Genomic DNA, 18,081 nt, shown 5'->3' on the forward strand with positions numbered 1-18,081 from the left:
TTTTTTTTTTTTTTTTTGCTAAACCCAAGATAACAGAACGCACCAAATGGGTTCGCAGGGGGGCAGGATTCTGGGAGGGCATCAATAGATGCCCTCTCAGAACTGGACGACCACAATGTAGCTGTCTTTCATCTATAGCGCTGTTGGCAAGTTTTTAAAGGAGCCCTGTTGTATGGAGCCTGCCTTGCTGTGCACTCGCTGAATTCCAGGTATGGCAAGTTTTACATGTCCAGTGTAAGTGCATATATATGTGCTATACCTGTGGCATCCCTGCTGAATCTGGAAATCACTGTGGCAGATATCGCTACTACAGTGATATTCGCTAGTTTCTGGTTCCCGTTCTAAGTGGCTGTCCTCCTGCATTGTAAACATGGGACGCTCGCTTGTCACAAGGCCATTTAGGAAATACTTTACATCTCCTGAATGAACACAAATCATTCTCTGATTGGGTGAGGTGGTGACATCACAATCTTCACCTCATCCAATCAGAGTACACTTTGCATTCATTGAGAAAATGCAGTGCATCCTCTTACTGGCGCCTGTGCCCTGCAGGTCACCTCCTGTGTTCAGTAAGCAGCAGGAAAGCACAGGACCCAGAAGAAGGCAGCAAGCACTGTAGTAACGGTGCTTGATAAAGTGATTTCCAGCTTCCACAGGAATCCCACAGGTGTGTTGCATACATAGTTACATTGGTCCAAGGTGGACCAATGTAACTATGTAGGACTTGCCATACCTGGATTCATCTTTAATTTGTTACTGACTGCCCCACGTACATTTACTGCGAGGCGGCGACTCCCCTGCGCAGAATCATGTACAGGTACGTGATTCTGCACTACCGGGTCTGAGGTGCGCCACTGACGACACGCTCCTGCTGTGATTGGACACAGCGGGAGTCAATCAGCAGGTCGACATGGGCAGAACGGCGGTCTGCCTATGTAAATAAGGCAGATTGCTGTTCTGATAGTAGAGCACACATCCTGTGTTTCTGCTAAGCAGGAACAAGGATATCTATCTTCTCACAGTTAAAGCACCCCCACAGTTGGCAAGCACTCCCTAGGAACACATTTAACCCTTTGATTGCCATTGGCATTAGTACAGTGATGGTGCATATTTTTTTTTTTTTTTTTTTAGCACTGATCACTGTATTCGTGTCACTGGTCCTCAAAGTATCAAAAATGTTAGTGCTCGATTTGTCTGCCACAATGGCGCAGTCCCGCTATAAGTTGTCAACCAATCAATGTACGATTATTGGGATTTTTTTTTTTTACCAAAAATATGTAGTAGAATACATATTGGCCTAAATTGATGAAGACTTTTTTTTTTTTTTCCTTTTTTTTTTTTTCCATTTTTTTTTTTTTTTTGTTGTGTTTTATAGCAGAAAATTTTATTTCTTCTTTTTTATTTTTTTTCACAATTGCCGGTCTGTTTTTATTTATAGCACAAAAATTTAAAACTGCAGAGGGGATCAAATGCCACCAAAAGAAAGCTCTATTTATGTACAGCATCGCATGACCACGCAATTGTCAGTTAAAGTGGATTTCCACCCAAAAGTGTAACTTCCGCTTTAACTACCCCTCGCCCCCTGACATGCCACAATTGGCATGTAATTTTCTTTTGGGGGGGGAGCGGGTACCTAGTTTTGATAGGTACCCAGCTCCCACTTCCTGGTCTGGCCGCCTAACGGCAACTCCTCTCCCCCTAGACGACCCCCTCCCTGCAATCTTCTGGGGACACATAATGGGTCCCAGAAGATTACCTGGCCATTGACAGAGCGTAGCACGACTCGTGCATGCGCAGTGAGTGCTCGGCTGTGAAGCCGCAAGCTGTCACATCTGAGTGCCCACACCTATGACGGGGGCAGAGGAGCGAGGCTTCGGGCGGCTACATCGCTGGACCATGGGACAGATGAGTGTCTGTTTTATTAAAAGGCAGCAGATACATTTTTTTTTGTAGCTGCTGACTTTTAATAGATGTAACAACCAGTGGAACTCTGCTTTAAAGGAGCGCAGTGCCGTATCACAAAAAATGGCCTTGTAGTGGAGGGGAGGGGGGGGGGGGGGGTAAACCTTCTAGAGCTGAAGTCGTTAAAATACTGTGTGTGTTTTTATTTTTTATTTTTGACTTCCATATATTCCATGTGGAATTTTCAGGAGGAGGATGGCAGTGGTAGCTTCTGAATTTTCCTATAAAGCTTGCTTCTAGTTAAAGTCCGGTACACACTGCAAGTTATGTTTGTGTTTTTTTTTTTTTCCAACAAAAAACGGACAGATTGCCATATAAACACAAGTGAAGTTGGTGCCGTGATCTTCCCCCCTTCACTATTGTATTATGACAAGCTGTACAGAACACACTAATTGGCTTTGGCTGAGAGCACTGATTGGATGCTGGTTTTCCTTCGACAAAAGTTGGTCATTAGACCGGCTTCTCTCAGACTACTGTACACATTGACCAAAAGTTGGTTCCTGCTGAAGCAGTCGATTTTTGGAATCGTGTATATGGAGCTTTTAGTGTGCTATGCCTTCTGGTTACACCTTGTTTATATTGCAGCTTTGTGCTTTCGTTTCCGCCCAGGCTCTGTTTATTCTTTCTTGTACGCCCAGTTTTTTTCCTTTTTGTTTGATCACTTAGTCCAACCTCCCCACCCCTACCCCACCGTTGGGAAAAGATTAGCATTGAGCTTTTGTCCTCTTTACTTTTGTAGTAAGATACTGCATTGAAAATATATAAAACGGCCAAAGAGAGGCCTGGATTTTCTGTTTTTACAGGGAAAATTCCTCCGGCTGGGAAGAACATTTGAATATTTTGGTGATGTGGAGAGCACAAAATTCAGTAATGTAGTAAGTGATTTAAGTTCCTTAAGGTGTAATGATTGCTCTTTATTTTAACATCTGTCATTTTCAGCAATGATGACCAATACAAGGTGAAAATAACCTCACTATGAGGAAACATGCATTCTAACTTGGTGAATTGAGTTTATGTGCATACTCATATTTGGGCTTCCTAGATCATTGGGTCTGGGTTCACATATATGCGGGTCTAACTTTGGTGCAGGTTCCAGTGTGATTTTTGTTCAGGTGCGAATTTGTCACTGAAATCGCCCCTGAACCAGACTGAAAGCCTCACTAGGCAGCCCAGCAGCAAGCATGTGTCGATTTTGCCCAGATTCTTGACCGATTTTTTATTATTTTTTTTTAAAACATCTGACTTATGAGAGAAATGGTAGACTAATGCCGACTATACACTGTTGGAATTTCGAAAGAATTTTCTTTTGAAAATCGTATCTAAGAATTTTTGTACGATTTTCACACCATTAGTGGACTGCAGCAACGGACTATTTTCATGCAATCAAATTTGAGGAATCGGACATGTTGGAAATTGTTTGAAAAACAAACGATTTTCTAATCAATGAATCAATAAATTGTGTGCGAAATCTAATAAGAAACGAAAATTTATGGAGAGAAAAGATTCCCAGCCACAAATTCTTTTCTGTAGCATCATGAGGTGAAATTGAAGGCTTGGTCGGCCAGATTTCGAAAATCAATGGTGGCACCATCGGATGAGAAAAAAATAACTTTATGATTTTGAAAAGGAAAATTTTTTGAAATTTGACCATGTATGGCCTGCTTAAGAAACCTTTGTATAGAAGGTTGCAGTATGAGGGAGAGGTGTTAAGTGTATGTATGGATGTGATGTGGAGAGTAAAAACTGAAAATTTGATTATTTTTTACTTTTTTTATTTATTTAATACTTGAGGGATCCATGTGCTTGTAGCACTTGGTCCTGTTCAGATAAGTGACCCTGTTGGGAATTAAAAGTGCCTCTCTTCCTGGCTCTATCCCCCACTTTCTTAAAGTGATTGTAAGTCTTGTTTTAAAAAAATAAATAAACAGCAAACGTTATAATTGCCTCTGTGTAGTGGTTTTGTACAGAGCAGCCTGGATCTTCCTCTTCTCTGGTCCCCCTTCGCTGCTCATGGCCCCTCCCTGCTGTCCAGTGCCCCCACAGCAAGCAGCTTGCTATGGGGGCACCCGAGCCAAGCCACAGTTCTATGGATTCATTCAGACATGGAACCCCCTCCCCTCTCTCCCATGATGGGCTAATTGACTTTGATTGGAAGCCAATCAGATTCCCGGACGGCTAAGAATCCAATTTTTGGGCATTCCTGTGAGGTTGAGTCACAGCCAGCACTTTCACACTGGGCCGTTTTTTCAGGCGCTTTAGTGTTAAAAAAAAAAAAAAAAAAAAAAAAAAAAAAAAGCGCTTGAAAGAAGCCTCATCTGTAATCCCAATGTGAAAGCCTGAGTGCTTTCACACTGGGGCGTTTTTCAGGCGCGTTGGCTTTAAAAAAAAGCACCTGTAAAGTGCCTGAAAGAAGCCGCAACTGCAATCCCAATGTAAAAGCCAGAGTGCTTTCACACTGAGGCGCTGGCAGGGCGTCAAAAGTCCTGCAAGCAGCTTCTGTTCAGTGCTATAGGAGCAGTGAATACACTGCTCCTAAAGCGCCCCTTCCCATTGAAATCGATGGGAAGCGCCTGAAAAGCGCTTTTGGCAGCAGCGCTTTCTGGGCGCTTTTAACCCTTTATTTGGCCACTAGCAGGGGTTAAACGCGCCCAGTAGCGCTCGAAAATCGCTGGTAAAGTGCTGCTAGTTTAAGCGGCGCTTACAAGCGTTTTTCGGGCGCTGACATTGTGAAAGTGCTCTTAAAGCACTTGAGCTTTCACATTGGGATTGCAGATGAGGCTTCTTTCAAACGCTTTACAGGCGCTTTTTTTTAACGCTAAAGCGCCTGAAAAACACCCCAGTGTGAAAGGGGTCTAAGCTGACTTTTTCATTTTTGCTATTATGAATAAACAATTGATGATGATCTGCCAAAATAGTAGGTCACTCTGCAGCTCTGTGATCTGCCAATGCTTGTACACATACACGGCCCAGACTGATTCATTGCACAGGCCCGCAGCGCTTTACTTTTACAAATAAACAATCAGCATTGTTGGGATTAGTGCAGTGTATGACACAGCCTTGCAGTGCTGATTGTGAAAGATCCCTCTACGTTGGCAGAACAGCACTGGACAGAGGGCAGGCGTGGGAGATGCCTTGGTTAACCTTTCAATTTAAAAAGCACGTGATTGGTTGTTAGGATGACAACCAGTTCTAGCAGCCAATCACCTACTTGTTAAGCTGATATGGGGGCGTGTCACATGCAGGTGGCTTCAGGAGGCACATGCAGATGGCTTCATCCTCCACGTGGAGCAGTGTTATCTGTCAGAGCTGTGTGTTTACAAGCTAGTGGTTCTTGTGTTTAGCACCGTATGCCCACTGGGTACAGTGTTCAGCCCTGTCCAGCCGCCGCATATGCCTGCCATAGAGTTGCTGCAGATTTGGACAGCCCACTAAAATGCCAGGATTGGACGCCTCCAGGTTAAACGCCAAGTGTGCAAATAGCCCAGTGTAGATCCAGGGAGCTAAAGAAGCAACACTGATCTAGCCAGTGTTCCTGTCTTTGAAACCTTATATTTCTGTAAATGGAAACAAATGTTGCACGTATTCAATGACCAGCTGTTGTTGGTGTGTAGCCTCCCTTTTATTGTCTGAGCCAGGGACTTTCCTGTCATTGAAATGGAATAGAAATAGAATGAGAAGGCTTGCATGGCTCTATATTCCAGTGCTGGGGGTTATTAGTTGTGATGAGTAGATACACAAGATGGTTGAATGTGCCGCAGATGTTCAGGCTCCAAAAATGAATTCAACATGAATCATGATCCTGATTTGGGTGATTTTCTCACACTCTGTCTCCTGATTCAGATGTCATTGGTTACTGGTTTGGATATGATTTATAAGAGTGTTCAGAGATTGAAGTCCTTCTTGAGATATCACCAACATCTTTATGTAGTTGTTACTGGTTTTGGGTTTGCAGTATTGCTGTATCTGCCTTGCCTTACACATTGTATAGCTAGATTTCTGAGGGTGTGGGTTTTATGTATGCATGTACGTACAGTATCTCGCGAAAGGGAGTACACCCCTCACATTTTTGTAAGTATTTTATACCTTTTCATGTGACAGCACTGAAGAAATGACACGTTGCTACAATGTAAAGTAGTGAGTGTACAGCTTGTATAAGGGTGTAAATCTGCTGTCCCCTCAAAATAACTCAACATACAGCCAATAATGTCTAAACTGCTGACAACAAGAGTGAGTACACCTGAGTGAAAGTGAGTACGTGAAAATGTCCAAATTGGGACCAAAGTGTCAATATTTTGTGTGGCCACCATTTTCCAGCACTGCCTTAACCCTTGTGGACATGGAATTCACCAGAGCTTCACAGGCTGCCACTGGAGTCCTCTTCCACTCCTCCATGACGACATCACAGAGCTGGCAGATGTTGGAGACCTTGTGCTCTTCCGCCTGAGGATACACGCTTGGCCAGTCCATCACCTTTACCTTCAGCTTCTTTAGCAAGGCAGTGGTTGTCTTGGCGGTGACCCGGAAAGAGTGACTCACTGTGGAGGCAGCAGCCCAGTCCGTACCTAAAGCACAGAGTACAACCAAATATATAGTCTTGGCGTTTGGGGTCGTTATGTTGGAATATTGCCTTGCAGGCCAGTCTCTGAAGGGAAGGGCTCATGCTCTTCTTCAGTATGTCACAGTACATATTGGCATTCATGGTTCCCTCAATGATGCAGCTGCAGACTATGACACTCCCACCACCATGATTGACTGTAGACAAGACACACTTGTCTTTGTACTCCTCACCTGGTTGCCGCCACACATGCTTGACACCATCTGAACCAAATACATTTATTTTGGTCTCATCAGATCACAGGACATGGTTCTAGCAATCCATGTCCTTAGTCTGCTTGTCTTCAGCAAACTGCGGGCTTTTTGTGCATTCTCTTTAGAAGAGGCTTCCTTCTGGGACGACAGCCATGCAGACCAATTTGATGCAGTGTGCTTTTTTTTTCAGATCCTCAGTGATTTGCCATGAGGTGCCATGTTGAACTTCCAGTGAACAGTATGAGAGAGTGAAAGCGATAACACCAAAATTTAACGAACCTGGTCCCTATTCACACCTAAGACCTTGGAACACTAATGAGTCACATGAAACCGGGGAAGGAAAATGGCTAATTGGGCTCAATTAGGACATTTTCACTTAGGGGTGTACTCACTTTTGTTGCCAGCGGTTTAGACCTTAATGGCTGTGTGTTGAGTTATTTTGAGGGGATCACAAATTTACACTGTTATACAAGCTGTGCACTCTCAACATTTTACATTGTAGCAAAGTGTAATTTCTTCAGTGCTGTCACATGAAAAGATAAAATAAAATATTTACAGAAATGTGAGGGGTGTACTCACTTTTGTGAGATACTGTGTATTTATGTCCTTTTTTTCTTCTTCTCTTAAACCCAAAAATGTTATACCGATAGTGTCTTGTCACTGGTTGGACTTTTCAACATAGTAAGGCTGGCCTTAAAATTTTCCTTTTTTAGATTTACCAAATGCATATAATATGAGGTCAAACCTAAACACTTTCAATTTTTATGCAATCGAGTAGACCCTTGCACTACATCACGATTTCTCAACCAGGGTTCCGTGGAATCATAGGGTTTCTAGGGCTTTCTTTAGCAATGAGCAATTTTTGCCTCTCCAACTACTGTATACTGACGCCAATGATGTCTTGCTATCTGTAAGGGGGATTCTTCCCAATGACCACAAATGTAAGGATACATTGTCATGCTGACTTTAATGCCGCGTACAGATGATCGGACATTCCAACAAAAAGATCCTGGATTTATTTCCGACGGATGTTGGCTCAAATTTTTCTTGCATACACACAGACGCACAAATGTTGTCAGAAATGCCGAACGTCAAGAACGCGGTGACATACAACGTGTATGAGGAGCCGAGAAAAATGAAGTTCAATAGCCAGTGCGGCTCTTCTGCTTGATTCCGAGCATGCATGGAATTTTGTTCTTCGTATTTACGACAGCGGATTTTGTTGTCGGAAAAACCTGCTATCAAATTTTGTTGGTCGGAAATTTCGGCGAAAAATTTCCGATGGAGCCTACACGGTCGGAATTTCCGACAACAAGCTCACATCGAGCATTTGTTGGAAATTCCGATCGTGTGTACTCGGCATAATACTAATGTAGCATGAGTTGTAGATATAACAGTAGACTTTTTTTTTTTTTTTTTTGTAGGGGTTCCCTGAGACTAGAAAGTTATTTCAATGTTTCCTTTGTTTTGAAAAGATTGATAAAGGCTGCACTACATAGTTGAAGGTAGGGATGCACCGAAATTTCGGCCGCCAAAACATATCGGCTGAAAATGGCCCTTTCAGCAAAAAGCTGAAAGAGAATTTCCACCGATACTGGTGCCGAAAATGGGGCGTGGCCTGCTGGGCTTGGCCCCCGGTGCCGCCCATCACGGGGGTGTCATTCTGTCTTTAGCTCTCCTCCTCCCCCCCCCCCCCCCTCCCTCCTCACCCATGCTGCAGTCAGCCTGTGGGTTCTCGGTGTAAAGTCCCCCACTCCACAGCGGTGGCTGCATATATCTCCTCAACTGATGTGTGAATCGGCTGTGCAGGAGCTGGGCACGCTGTTTACTGTGAAAGTAAAGGAGAGGCGTCTAGCAGTGTGTGCTGTGCTCTCTGCCCCCCCTTAGAGTGCAGTACCCAGCATGGAGATTAATGTAGAGCTGCAGCTGCCAATTTAAAAAAAGACTGTCTGTATGTGTGTGTGTGTGTTAAGTGTGCATGTTTCTATGTGTGTGTGCACATGTATGTTTATGTGTATGTTTATATGCACTGGTGAGGCACAGGCAGGCTACATGGCTGGCACTGGTAGGCTGCTGGGCACAGTGAGGCTGCATTGATCTCCTGTAGCATGCCTGCAGTCTCTGACCAGCTCCTGTAGCATGCCTGCAGTCTCTGACCAGCTCCTGTAGCATGCCTGCAGTCTCTGACCAGCTCCTGTAGCATGCCTGCAGTCTCTGACCAGCTCCTGTAGCATGCCTGCAGTCTCTGACCAGCTCCTGTAGCATGCCTGCAGTCTCTGACCAGCTCCTGTAGCATGCCTGCAGTCTCTGACCAGCTCCTGTAGCATGCCTGCAGTCTCTGACCAGCTCCTGTAGCATGCCTGCAGTCTCTGACCAGCTCCTGTAGCATGTCCCCAGTCTCTGACCAGCTCCTGTAGCATGTCCCCAGTCTCTGACCAGCTCCTGTAGCATGTCCCCAGTCTCTGACCAGCTCCTGTAGCATGTCCCCAGTCTCTGACCAGCTCCTGTAGCATGTCCCCAGTCTCTGACCAGCTCCTGTAGCATGTCCCCAGTCTCTGACCAGCTCCTGTAGCATGTCCCCAGTCTCTGACCAGCTCCTGTAGCATGTCCCCAGTCTCTGACCAGCTCCTGTATAAAAAATAGTCAATTTCGGCATCGTTTTCGGGATCAAGGAAGATTTGTTTTCGGTATCGGTTTCGGCACCAAAAAAAAACCATTCGGTACATCCCTAGTTGAAGGTAAATCTAAAGGAAATTGAATAAGAAAATTGTGTAATGTATGGCCAGCCTAAGGCCAGAATTCTAACCTATTAGCATTGTCCTCAACTGGAAGACCCTAGAAGAATATATTGCTCCGTTTTTGGAGGTGCACATTCAAGTATCCTCATTAATATACAATCACCACAAATTGCACACAAGCTGTAGAGTGCTGAAGTCTTGGGAAATGCTTTTGCAGTTTCCATTACAGAGACTTCCTTCCTCCTTTTTCCAGGCTTTCTGTTTGTAGAAAAGACAATGGGAGCTAAGGATTGATTGCCTTTGCTTAAGACTTAAAACATACAATATAACATTGGTGACGTAAACGTGTGGCACTACAATAGTGAATTTATATTTTTTGCATTTTTAACTTGCGGTGTATATATATTGTTTGTTTTAATGGGTAAGAAGGTTTTATTTAAACCTACCAGCATTTTTTTTTCCAAACATAAATTCTTATTAAAGCCCCGGAAAGGCAAAGCCCAAAAATAATGTAAAAATAATCATAACGTGATTTTCTCTAGTAGCTTGTAAGACCCCCCCCCCCTTTAATACATAGATGTGAACCAGGTATTGGGGTATTTATGCAGGTTCATGCCTTGTAAAGATCACATTTGGAAGTATGTAGAATATCTTGTGCTTTATGGTCTTATCCACCTTTAGTTGTTGTAAGGTTTGGAGTGAATGTCTGGTAGAGCTGATATTTTGCAAAAGTTGAACTCTGACTACAAGCTAGTGGTCACCCATTTTTTCTGGTGCTCCAGGATGTAGGTGAGCTCATGGCATCCTCATGTACAATGTAAGACTGCTTTCTGCATTGTACATGATGACATCACTGTTCCTGTGACTAATGGAGCGGCTTCAGGGGACCGGTCATGCAGCTTCGAGGAAGCTATTGCTGCTTCACCAATAAAACAACCCCTGCAGTGCAGGTGGAGCAAAAGTGTAGCTTTTACATTGTAAGTGCGGGTCAGCCCCACCCCCACTTTCTGCTCACAGAAGTTGATTGACAGTAGCAGGAGCCAATGGCTCTCGCTGCTGCCGAGCCTCCTGTGAGCGAAGGAAGAGAAGAGCAGGTCTGCTGCAGACATGCACAATGCTAGATCGGTTTCAGACTTGGTAAGTATTTCAAGGGGGCGCTGACATGGAAAGGTTTTGTTGCCTTAATGCAGAGAAAGTCAAAATGCCTTTACCTTTTAACCACTGAAACTATTGTAGCTCCATAGCAGAAGCCAACATAGCAATTCAAAAACCCAGGGAAAGTGCGCTTCCATGGACTGCAGTACAGAAGACTGGGATTATTAGGCTACCTAATATTTCATTTATCAACCTAGCAAGATTCTGAGCCCTCAATGTTTGACAAACACCCAGAGCTATTTGTAATTCTTTCTCTGACAGAGGTGGAGAGATGAGGGTAACACCAGGCTCTCCTTCCTGGCCAATCAGATAATGGCTTGCGTTCATTAGATTTAAAAAACAAATGGGCTTCTCCCGAGTGGCACCCTGTTTAGTCGCAGAGGGAAAGTTGCTTGAGCACCCGTTGAAGAGGATGTCTCTTACTGTATGGAACCTAAGCTACAGCTTCACCACTGGCCACATGGAGGTGACATCTAGAGGATTTGTTTGAGTCTAAACTAACCTTAAAGTGATTGTAAATGATTATTTTTATACGTAACTTTTCCATTCCATTACACACAGAGGCCCCCGAATATCTTCTTCTCGGGCGCCCCATTGTCACCCCTGACTTCTCCCCTAAGTACCCCTATAGAAAGCCAATTTTTATAGGGGGCACTCATGTGGTCTCACTCCCTCACTGATGTCTAGACATTTTTCACATTAATGCAAGAAATGCATTAGGATAGAAAAAATGTTTGAGCTTTATAACCACTTTAATCGTGAGAATGCCTGAGCCTGGCTTTTCAGCAAGTTGCCCTTTCTCTTCATCTGATAAAGAGGGTAATGCATGTCTTTGTGTGATGACATTTGCTGGATGTAAAGTGCACCTTGTAAGACATGACCTAATGGAAATAAAAATAGCTGAAGCCTCTCTCATCTAATCTCCAGGTAGATCTGTACTTTGACCACATGACTCGCTCTGACGCCAGAACATGACCGATAACTCCATCCTCTTCATTATTGATGATTCAGTGTCCGCATTTACTGTATGTGATGTGCTTTCTAGGATTGCTGTGTAATTTTACCCTCCCCTCCCGTGGGATGTAAACACTTTGCTTGTTTTCTATTGTTGACTCTGGAAACGATTTGGAAGAATTTGCTGGGTATAAATAGCAAACTTTTCTCATTTCCCCAACTGTCAGTTTTTTTTTTTTTTTTACTACTATTTCTAAAAACATAAAACCAACATTCTAGTCCAGCACTAAAAGTTACCATGTTATAAGGTAACTTGATGTAGTTCCGTTATTATAGTTAAGCTAATACATACAGTACATGCTATACAAACGACTTGGCGATATTTTGAATTAAGTTGATTATACACCAGTAGATTTTCAAATGAAAATTTTGTACAAAAATTCTTATTCTGTTCAATGGTTTGAGCGTCGTTCAAAAGTAGTTCAAATTTTTGTTTGCTTTTAACATTTGGATTTGTAAGGAATGGACTGTAATAGAAATTCGTTCCCTCCTGGTCCTTCTTTTGCAGTCATTAGTGGGGTCAAATCAAACTTCGCTTTCCCTCTGGGATTAATAAAGTATTCTGTCTCTGACTGCAGTGATGTGAGAATTCAAATGTGCAAGATGGGGGGGAAAAAATGTGAAATTTTGCCATTGTATAGGGACATCTGTAAGGCTGCTTTCACACTGGGGCGGTATTCAGGCGTTACAGCGCTAAAAATAGCGCCTGAAAAAAACTGGCCCCTTTCCCTCCAGTGTGAAAGCCGGATCACTGGAGCGATGCGCTGGCAGGACGGTGAAAAAAGTCCTGCTAGCCGCATCTTTGGAGCGGTGAAGGAGCGGTGTATTCACCGCTCCTATACCTATCCTACCCATTGAAATCAATGGGACACCGCGGCAATACCGCCGGCATAGCGCCGCTGCAGCGGCGCTTTGCGGGCGGGTATAACCCATTTTTCGGCCGCTAGCGGGGGTTAAAACCACCCCGCTAGCGCCCGCAGACCGCCGCTGAAACGACGGTAAAGCGCCGCTAAAAATAGCGGCACTTTACCGCCGACGCCGCTCCCGCTGCAGTGTGAAAGCAGCCTAATTAAGACCGATCCCTGCTGTTCTCATCCCTTGTGCAGGGTGACTGGTCTTGTCTCCGCCCCCCCCCCCCCCCAGCTCTGTCCAGGCTATGTACAGCACTACTTCTATATCGGTGATGGCGAACCTTGGCACTCCAGATGTTTTGGAACTACATTTCCCATGATGATCAACTACACTGCAGAGTGGATGATCATCAAGGGAAATGTAGTTCCAAAACATCTGGGGTGCCAAGGTTCGCCATCACTGTTCTATATGGTATGCACTGTTAACTTTGTGCAGTGTGTTCATTAGAGATTTTATTTCTATGTACTGCATTTTCTAGTGGACTACCTAGTATTTGAACTTCTCATGCAATTTTGTAATTTGTTGTTTGTACTATCTCAATGAGTCAGTGTTGTTTTATTTGGGTTATCTTACAGCTCTATACAAATATATTGTAGGTATTTGCATTTTCACTTATTTTTTTTTTGGAGTGACAGCCTGTGTAGTTTGACGCTTTTTTTTTCCTTTGCTTGAAATGGTGCAGATTTTGTGTTTTTTCTATGCAATGTTCCCATCTGGAGTTATAAAGGGGCTACAATAGCTCGGCTGTATTGCATAGAGCTCTCCAGGCAAATTTCCTATAGACTTTGATAGAGATCATCCGACTTCCTGCCGGTTAGCATGGAGCAGCGGAAGTCAGTATTGTGTCAGTTATTATTGCTGGGCTTTTACAGCTGCAAGTCAGGAAAACAGAACATCGTTAGTTTGTATTTAGACAGGATGTTCCACATATTTAGTTGTGGGTGCTATGATTTTATTAACTATTTGGAGTTCTAAAATATTGTAAAACCATCAGCCAGATATAGTATATTCCTTTAACCAAACCTCTTCAGGGCTCGTACACGTCACCTGTGATTAGGACTGAAAGTGCGTTAACTGTCTGCATTGAGGTAATGTCCGTATCGCCATCACACACATTCCTAGGATAGGCTTAAAGTGGCTGTAAAGGCAGGTTTTTTTTTATCTTTGGCCCCTTCCACACTTGTGCGACTTGGGACTGCAAAGTTGCGCGACAAGTCGCACCCCATGATTTACAATGAGTACTATTCATATCTGTGCAAATTCATCTTAGTCCCTGTACTACTTTGGTCAGACTTTGATGCAAATTAAGAGTAGGGGTGCGCATCTTCACTGTGCTCACGATTCGATTACGATTATCTGGTTAACGATTCGATTCCCGGATGCATCACGATTACTGACGAGCTCCTACTTCCGCTTGGGCCGCCTAGTGTCTTATTAAAAGTCAGAAGTTACACTTTTAATAAACAAAAAATTGACTGGAACTCCGCTTTGAATTAAAAATAACCTCACTCCCCTAAAAGTGCACTACAAGGAGGTACAAACATTCACACTGCTGGGAGGTCAGGAGGGATAACCATACACAGCTTACAAACAGCCCTGTGAAGTGCCCTGAACCATCTCCGTACTGACCAGTGGCGGCTGGTGCTCAAAATGAAAAAAATAAATTATATATAATATTCTCATGCACAAGGATGGAGAGGGACCCGCTCTGTAGCAGCTTGGCAGTGAAAGCTGCATTGAGAGGTGATCTAATTATGATGATCCATCTGCATCAATAATCCATATTTAATATTTTCACTGTAATTCATACCATTTGTCATGCATGTAACCCTCTCGCTTCACCTTCCTAGTCTTATCTCTTCTCCTTGGATATAGCAGTTTTGTATGTGAGAGGAATGTATTTGTTCTCTTTGGTTTAATTAATATTTGTTTAAATCACATGATCTCCTTATACGGCAGCAGTAGAGGAAGGTGCTTGGTGACGCCTCTTGCACTGTTGACAACTTGTCAATCTAAACTTGTTGCCAAGAAAGCAAAATGACCAAAAATATGGTTTCCATAACAACCCGAAGCCTTCATCTGCTGTGCAGCTAAGTATTTCTTATGTGCTACCCTGCTGAATGTACCTTGAATATCATTGTGCTTATGATGTCAATCTGTTGAATTTCCTTCTAGCTGCATTCAGGATGAGGAAAACCCTATAGTGTCACTGAAGAGCTTCTTTTCTGCACAGAGCTTACAGAGCATGGTCATTATTTGTATATCTCCCCTTATAAGTGAACTCCACCACCTTGCATTTCAAATAAACTGTGTGGGCCGCTGTTAACCCATGGTGATGCACTGCAATAAGTTCTGTAAATGTAAATTTCCCCCTTTGAAATGCATTGAAAATGCAGCAAGACCTGTGCTGCGTTTTTTATGCGTTTTGAGTCAGATGACCTATGAAAATTGCATCAAAATAGCACTTGTTTTTCAGTGGCCATTATCAGCAAAACGCCGATAACACCAATTTTTGGCTGATCTTATCGGTGTATCCCTATTACAGGACTGAGACAAACCATTCAACACTTCATCCTGAAGAATAGATAAAAATTGTTTTCTGTAACTCAGAAAGTGAGTTGCAGTTCACATTCCATTTGTTAGTGTATCTTAATCTGCTTGTCCATCTAACACTCCCCTCCCCCCAGACTAACAAGGCTGCTCTCGCTCTCTCTGGGATCAGGGCTTGTAACTCCCCCCACTGCTGTACCAACCACGTGACTTTCCCCGTATCTTCCACCGGTCCTCCCCCTTTTTCCTTGGTCTGTCAGGATGGAGAGTGGAAGAAGAAGCCGGTAAATCTGTCATTTACTGGTTCCATCCTTTTGCGAATTAACAGTGTCAGTGATCGCTGTTCATTCATCTTCAGTGCAGCTAAGGCAACAGAGAAAGGGACTGAGGACTCTGTGTCCCAAGTCCCTTTTCCTGTCTCAAAAGGGAGATTTCAGGGGTCTGTTAAGACCCCTATCTCACCAATGCTCTCCAACAGAGCTGATTAAAAAAATGAGAATTGTAATAAAATATTGAAAAGGTTATATTGTAGAAATAATAAAAAATGTAATAAAACACTGACACTGTCCACAATCCGGCCACTGAAAAAAAGGCACAGAAATATTGTAGTGACTGCATGAGACATTATTAGTATTATTATACAGGATTTTTAGAGTACCAACATTTTACGTAGCGCTTTACAATATTGAAATATTGAAAGCGTAAATCCACTTTTGTAGAAAAAAATATAGCAAATGGGAGAAAAAATAAAGTTTACTGTGAGAAATGATACCAAACATAATAAATAATGTTTTGGGTTTACATACACTTAAATAATACAACTTTAAGGCCTCATGCACAATGCACGTTAAAATAAAGTTATAAAAACATCAGTAGCTTTGCAGTGAGTTTTTTTTTACTTTTTTGCAATAGCAGTTTTTAGCATTTTTCCACATTAGCGTTTTAGTGTGCAATTTTTTTTCCTTCAAATATTTTTTTCAATAGATCAAAAATGTTAAACGCTGGTGAGCGACGGTTTTGAGCATTATTGTGGTTTATCAGTGTTAGAGCGTTTTTACAGCTGTAAACTGTCTCTCAGAACCCACTAGTTTTGGGGGGGGGGGGGGGGGGGGTTTACCGCTCAAAGGCGCCACTGCCCAAAACTGCTGCTAACAGCCTATGTGTGCATGGACATATAGGACAATAGCATGATGGAGAGTTTAATGACTGTAGAAAAGCAGCTGTTTACAGCCAAAACCTCAAACGTCCAGTGTGCATGAGGCCTAATGCATGTCATTTCAATAAATAGACCTCACGCTTCCACACATAATGAAGACACATGCCTAAAAACTCTCAAAGGTACTTCTAATAAGCTGCTCATTAAAAAATAAATAAAATAAAAAAAGATAGAGATTATATATATATATATATATATATATATATATTTTGTCTTGACTGGGGTTTTTCTTTAAAACTGGACCACTATAATTATTGTTTATAAGTAGAAATGCAACATTAAGGCACAGAAACCACCTTTTTTATTGCTTAAGGTTTTGATTCTCTTGTGGATGGAAATCTAACCGCTTAGTAGGAAAAGACCCATGTCAGCTAGATTTTAGTCAGGCTCCTATTAACCAAGAGCAGATGTATGCTAGGACCTATTTGTTTTTTGTTCTTCCATGCAGATGTGAATGCAGTCTTTTTATGTTGTACGTTGCCTTCTGGCTAACATCATGGTATCGTGGTTAACTTTATGGCATGTATTATCAATTTTTCAACATGGAGTTTGGGTGGTTTATCTGTGTAGGGTAGAGGGCCTGGCAAGCTATTTTATATGCCGCTAATGGCAAGTGTTTACGGAGACATTTGTCCGGTTTGTGAAAACATAACATTTTTTTTGCAAAGTCCTGAAATTCTTCATTTTAGTTGTGGCTATTTATACTCCGTAGGGAGCCATGGTGGTCCGTCTGTTGTGTGAAGCCTTTGATCCTGGACACCAAAATGTCATTATGGCCATTGTCCAGTACCACACCAAAGAAAATATTCTACAGTCTTCACAAAGCCAAATGAGTAGAGTCTATGCTTGTAAAACAGTTCTATCATGTTTAGATCAGCTAGTCTTGATTTTCAGTGGGAAATGGTGGCATTAGCATCGTATTATTGTATGAGCCAATTGCAGAATAAACTCGACTAGTTTGCACCTTAACCATACATGTCCAGTCTTTCCGTAGCATGATTGGGCAGCTTTGCATATTTCCAGCTCATAGATCCAGTTGTTCCAGCTACTACAGGGGATAAAGATAAAGCCATCTAACTTCATCCACAAACTGCTGCTGCAGTTGTTCGACATATTTTCTCTTCCAGTCAAGTTATCTCAGTAGGTTGTTAGAGGAACTGGGGTATTCCTTGCACCACATAAATGGGCTATTTAGGTTTAAAGCAGTGGATAGCCTTAAGCTGAACTCTGCGCAAATGGCACACACTTGACTTTTACCTGCCTAAAGCCTGGTACACACAGTTTTTTCCAAAAAACTGTTGGCTCCGGTCAAGGCCTCTGTACTAACGATGCAAAGATAGTATAGTGCTCTCGCACTGATCAGGAGTTGGTCGGCTGCTAGCTTTCCAGCATGCTCGCCCAACAGAAGCCGGCCAGGGTGGTATACACACGGGCTGAGAGCACTTTTTGAGATTCGGCACTGCGTAGCTTTAACTGGCAGTTGCGCGGTTGTGCGACATCGCTCCCAAACAAAATTGACTTCCCCCCCCCCCCCCATAAATAGAGCTTTCTTTTGGTGGTATTTGATCACCCCGTGATCTTTATTTTTTGTGCTATAAACAAAAAAGCGTCAATTTTGGAAAAAACTTTTTTTTTTTTTTACATTTTGCTATAATAACTATCCCCCAAAAAATATATTAAAAAAAAAATATTTTTTTTTTCCCTCAGTTTGAGCCGATGCGTTTT

At 42.8% G+C, this 18,081-nt stretch overlaps 1 protein-coding gene across 4 annotated transcripts in view; it reads left to right on the top strand.

Annotated features, from left to right (window-relative positions):
* Window positions 1–18,081, top strand: part of YES1 (YES proto-oncogene 1, Src family tyrosine kinase) — an 86,565-nt gene that overhangs the window by 22,274 nt on the left and 46,210 nt on the right. Inside the window, exon 1 of one of the 4 annotated variants that reach the window (XM_077492540.1) lies at window positions 2,713–2,837. The exons of the other annotated variants lie outside the window; for them this stretch is intronic. The gene's annotated coding sequence lies outside the window, so the exon portion shown is untranslated. Of the gene's footprint in view, window positions 1–2,712; window positions 2,838–18,081 lie in introns of those variants that run through there. 4 annotated transcript variants of the gene reach the window in all.

Source organism: Lithobates pipiens, unplaced genomic scaffold (assembly GCF_037356315.1).
Source record: "Lithobates pipiens isolate NorthernLeopardFrog02 unplaced genomic scaffold, aLitPip1_a1.2 Scaffold_19, whole genome shotgun sequence".
Classification (NCBI taxonomy): Eukaryota; Metazoa; Chordata; class Amphibia; order Anura; family Ranidae; genus Lithobates; species Lithobates pipiens.